We start from the raw sequence: 6,000 nt of genomic DNA on the forward strand, positions 1-6,000 counted from the left end.
CCGTCTCACCCTTATGGCTGCAAGAATTGAGATACTTTCAGTATAGAAGTCCTCGGGTTTTGATCTGGCTCTTGAGCCAAGAACTTAGGATTTAGGAGATCATCTTCTGTTTCTTCAACTGTCCAGCACTGTAGGAAACAGCAGCCCATTCCCACAGTCTATTTCCTCATTCCTCACATTCTCTTCTAAGGCAATGGAGTCTCAGTCTCAAAACCCCTGCTCTCAACGGGCTCTTCGTTCCAGGTGATTCCTGGTGGCAGATTGGAATTCCCATTTCCCTCTGCATGCTGTAGGATTCCAGGTCTGCTCTGAATTTTTAGTGTCTTCAGTCCCAAGCAGTCCAGATAACCAGCCTCAGCTTCTCTAAATATCCTCCAACATCCATAGCCTGTAACACCTCCTGGCACCAGTTTCTATATAAGGCAACATTCTTAGTTGTGGGCAATAGAAACCAACTCACATTAACTTAAGCAGAAAAGGTGTTCAAAGAACAGATACTCAAAAGGATATTCAAAGAATGTTGGGTGACTCATGAATCATGAGTGAACTGGAGAGCGGACCCTGTGGTATGCAAAAAGGATCAATACCCCCAGACGACCCATGAGGTCAGCACTCCAAACACCTGCTGAATGCCACAGCCCCTGTGACCTGCACGTCCCACACGCAACACCCAGCCCTGGGTACTGCTGTCCTAGGGGCTCAGCAGGGAGGGGCTCTGCTTCTTGGGAGCATGAGTTTTGTTTTTAAATCTTGGGTTGGTGCATCTGTTGGGTGAGCCTTGAAGGCCTCAGCTGTAAGGAGTCTGAGAATGTGGGTAGCTGGTATTTTTAGTTTCTATAGAGGGGGGTGGTCCATGGGCCTAAGACCCATGGGTTCAGAGAGTGGGTGGGCAAAACACTGAAACAAATCAAAAGTCAAATGTCTGTCTCATTCTGCACCACACTTCATTCATCTCTTCCAGGCTAGCCCAGGAGGAGTCTACCTGCCCAAGTCTCTCTCCCCTCTGGTTTATTATCTCTATCTGGCCTTAAACTTGAGGACAGAGGACTACAATTATTTCACTAACTTTTGGATCCCCAGATCCTATCACAGTTGCAGGTACATCACAGGCTCACAGCAAGTACTGCTGGATAATTGGATGAATCTGTCCCACGGACCAGGTTGGGGTGAGTGAGGCGCTTCCCTCAGGTGCAAAGTTTCAGGGGGCACCCAAAACTTAATGATCAAGATAAGTAATATTTCAACACAAGTTTAAAAATTTTTATTGAAGTATAGTTGATTTACAATGTCATGTTAATTTCTGCTGTACAGCAAAGTAATTCAGTTATATGTATATATGTATACTATTTTTCATATTCTTTTCCATTATGGTTATCACAGGATATTGAATATAGTTCCCTGGGCTATCCAGTAGGACCTTGTTGTTTATCCAGCCTAGATATACTAGTTTACATCTGCTAATCCCAAACTCCCAATCCTTCCCTCCCCCACGGCAACCACAAGTCTGTTCTCTGTATCTGTGAGTCTGTTTCTGTTTGGTAGATAATGCTCATTAACAGAAAAAAAAAATTTTTTTTTTTTTAGATGTTGGGGGTAGGAGTTTATTAATTAATTTGTTTATTTTTGCTGTGTTGAGTCTTCGTTTCTGTGTGAGGGCTTTCTCTAGTTGTGGCAAGCGGGGGCCACTCTTCATCGCGGTGCACGGGCCTCTCACTATGGCAGCCTGTCTTGTTGTGGAGCACAGGCTCCAGACGTGCAAGCTCAGTAGTTGTGGCTCACGGGCCCAGCCACTCCGCGGCATGCGGGATCCTCCCAGACGAGGGCTCGAACCCGTGTCCCCTGCATTAGCAGGGAGATTCTCAACCACTGCGCCACCAGGGAAGCCCCAGAAAAAAATTTTTTAATCAAAATGAATGCAAAAACATATCCACGATGAACCAAATATCAAATTTCAATTAAAGACAGGATCCAGCCCTACACTTGCACGATGCTTCAACTGCCTCACCTTAATCTTGGCTGAGTCAGATCCTTTATTTAAATTAAATATAAATATTTTTATTAAAAATTTTGTGCCCAAGGTGAGTACTTCACTGCCCTCACCTTAGTCCTAACCCTGCTGTGCTGGCTCCACGTTCACTGCTTTTGCTTCTTCTTTTTGTGGACTTGGTCTCCTATCATCACTTTCTATTGCACCAACCATCAGAAAGCTCCTTCTGGGCTCCCCACCCCCAGAACATTCTGCCACAGTCCACCTCCCCTCAGCTGGCCTGTGACGCTTGCTGGGGGCAGAGTGATCAGGTCCCTGCTTTGCTCAAAGCCTTCGGTGGCTCCTGATCCCAATGAGAGTCACACAAACACATACAACATGCAACGGCCTCTGCCCTGATCAACGTTCTGGCCTCTTCTTCCCCAGCTGCTCTGTGCGCAGCCCGCCCTCCTGCCCACAATTTGGGCTGCACCTTCTCCCTTCATCCCTCCTGGGCCGTGCCTTTCCCCACATCTAAACCTCACCGACCATCTTCAAGGTCAACCTCAACTTTGCTGTAAAACTGCCCCTGCAGGAATATAAAATAGTGCCACTGCTGAGGAAAAGAGTATGGCTGTTGCTCAAAAAATTAAAACAGAATTACTGTATGACCCACCAGTTCCATTTCTGGATATACACACAAAAGAACTGGAAGCACATTCTCGAAGAGATGTTTGCACCCCATGTTCACAGCAGCACTATTTCACAATAGTCAAAATGTGGAAGCAACCCAAGTGTCCACTAATGGATGAATGGATAAGTAAAATGTGGTGCATATACTCAGTGGATTATTATGCAGCCACTTTTGGCCATGCAGCTTGTGGGATGTTAGCTCCCTAGTCAGGGATCGGACCCGGGTCCCCTGCAGTGGAAGCGTGGAGTCCTAACCACTGAACCGCCAGGGAATTCCCATATTCAGCCTTGAAAAGGAAGGAAATTGTGACACATCCTACAACATGGACGAACCTTGAGGACATTCTGCTAAGTGAAATAAGCCAGTCACAAAAAGACAAAAACTGTATGATTCCACTTCAGTGAGGTCCCTAGAGGAGTCAAATTCATAGAGACAGAAAGTAGAATGGTGGTTGTCAGGGGAAGGGGGAATGGGGAGTTAGTATTTAATGCGTATAGAGCTTCAGTTTTACAAGATGAAAATGTTCCGGAGATGGATGGTGGCGATGGTTGCACAACAATCTGAATGTACTTAAAAGCACTGAATTGTACGTTGAAAAATAGTTAAGATGGTAACTTGTATGTTACGTGTATTTTACCACAATTAAAACAACAACAACAAAAAAAAACTGAGGGAAAAAAGACTGTCCCTCTGGCCAGAAGTGAGCTTTTCCTCCGCTGAATCCCTTAATCATTCTACCCAAGATTTCTTTTTTTTTTTTTTTTTAAACATAGGATTTTATTTTATTTATTTATTTTAGATGTTGGGGGGTAGGAGTTTGTTAATTAATTTATTTTGCTGTGTTGGGTCTTCGTTTCTGTGCAAGGGCTTTCTCTAGTTGTGGCAAGCGGGGACCACTCTTCATCGCGGTGCGCGGGCCTCTCACACTATCGCGGCCTCTCTTGTTGCGAAGCACAGGCTCCAGACGCGCAGGCTCAGTAGTTGTGGCTCACGGGCCTAGTCGCTCCGCGGCATGTGGGATCCTCCCAGACCAGGGCTCGAACCCGTGTCCCCTGCATTAGCAGGCAGACTCCCAACCACTGCACCACCAGGGAAGCCCCCCAAGATTTCTTTAAAGTAGGAGAGACAGGGTAGCAAGGTCTCTCCATGAGGGCAGGATCTGTGCCGGAGCCACCCATCTGTTCCCCCTGAGGTCTGGCTGGGTGCCTGGCACCAGCAGATGTTGGATGGATGAAGGAACAATATGGGGGCGATGGGTGGGGAGGGTCAGCCTATGCCTCTGGCTAAAGCACAGTGGCTGCAGTGAACTGTGGGCACCACCCCCCAGACATGGGTGCAGTCACCTGTCAGTACCTGGGCACCCAGGTACTCTAACCCTGCACACTCGGAGCTAAGGGAGGGCAGGTGTGTGATGAGGTTGGTGGTGAGTGGGGCCTGATGTGGTCCCATTGGACAGTCTCCTGCCTTCCTGGCATTCAAGTCCCTCCATGCCCGGCAGTCTGGTAGAATAGCTAAGAACACAGGCCAGCTCTGCAGCTTGCTAGCTTTGTCTCTTCATTTGATAAATTGGCATAAAACAGTCCCAGCTTCATAAGGTTGCAAGACGACCAAGTGAGATGTTGTATGTAAACTGCTTGATGTCATGTCTGGAGGAGCACACCTTGCCCATTGCCTCACCTGCCCAGCGGCCATCCTCCCTTTTCCCGATAGACAGAACTCTCATCTGCTTATGGAGCCGGCAGAAATGCTGTGATCGCAGCACCAGAAGATGAACTGTGATTGGTCGAACCCAATCATGGACATCTGATCCCACTGGATCAGTGATTGGTCTAAGTGTGGTCAGCTGACCCTATTTTGACTACTGAGATGTAAGAGGAAGTGTGTTAAGTATGGAAAGAGGGTGACAGTGGAGGCTCTTCCTCAATAAAAAGACAGAGACTTCCAGGGAGAGCACCCTTCCCTATTCTCCCTTCTTCCTGCTTTGAATGCAGATGTGATGCTTAGAGGATCAGCAGCCATTTTGCAGTAATGAGGTGATGAGGATGATGACAAGGTCAAGGGAAGACTAGGAACTCCAGCCCTGACCTTGTCAAGTTATGGAACAATGCCAGGGTTACTGTTACTACCTCTTGATTTCTTATGATATGAATTGGATTTTTCTTTCTTTTACTTACAACTGAATTTATTCTTCCAGGATACACTGTCACATAGCTCAATATATGTTAGCTTTTATCTAACCTCATATTCTTTTCTATCCTTGGGCAAGATGTACAATTCTCTGAGCGTCTCATCGTGTATAAGTTGGAGGTAAGACACCTGTCTCCCCAGGCTCTTGTGAGGATTAAATGAGACACAGGCTGTGAAATTACTCTGTGGACTGTGAAAGCTTCAGCTGGGAAGGAGGGCTGCTGTGGGCCTCTCTCCTGGAGACCACGGCTCCCCTGGCTTAACTGCAACAAGAGAAAAAGCAGAACCCAGCCCCAGCCAGTGGCTGGCCTCACCCCTGTTTCTGGGGCAGGAGGTTTGATGACAGAGCATGATGGGGTGGTTAAGCACTCAAGTTCTGGAACTTAGCTGCCTCTGCCCCTCCCTTAGCCTTGCGGTACCCTCTCTGTGCCTCAGTTTCCTCATTGAAAAAGGGGGCTAGGGCTTCCCTGGTGGCGCAGTGGTTGAGAGTCCGCCTGCCGATGCAGGGGACACGGGTTTGTGCCCCGGTCTGGGAGGATCCTACATGCCGCGAAGCAGCTGGGCCCGTGAGCCATGGCCGCTGAGCCTGCGCGTCCGGAGCCTGTGCTCCGCAACAGGAGAGGCCACAACAGTGAGAGGCCCGCATACCGCAAAAAAAAAAAAAAGAAAAAGAAAAAGGGGGCTAATGATAATAGTGAATCAGATAAGCTTAGTGAATCAAGTGAAAAAGTACATGTGAGTTCAGCCAACATCAGCTGTTTCAGTCAGCAAATGACATGCTAACACCATGTAACAAACTCCAAACTCAGTGGTATAGTGCACTGAGCACGTGCATCTCCCTTAGCGGTCTGAGGGACGACTAGACTTGGTTTCAAGCTGCAGGTCGGGTCTAGATTCCCTCCCTCTGTCTCTCGTCCTCTTTGGACCAGTGGCCATCTGGTCTTCCTTGGCGAAAGGCAGGAGTGCAAGAGGATAACTGTCAAGCACGTTTCAGACTTTTGCTCATGTCCTGTCCACTGACATCCCTTTGGTCAGAGCAAGTCCCGTGGCCAAGCCCACAATCCAGGTGCGGGGAAGCCATGGCACAGGGCAGACATGCAGCCCTGCTCCAGGACAGTAAGAGCTGAGGCCAGCACTCCAGTATGGCATGTTC

Source organism: Mesoplodon bidens (assembly GCF_964165515.1).
Source record: "Mesoplodon bidens genome assembly, chromosome: 11".
Lineage (NCBI taxonomy): Eukaryota > Metazoa > Chordata > Mammalia > Artiodactyla > Ziphiidae > Mesoplodon > Mesoplodon bidens.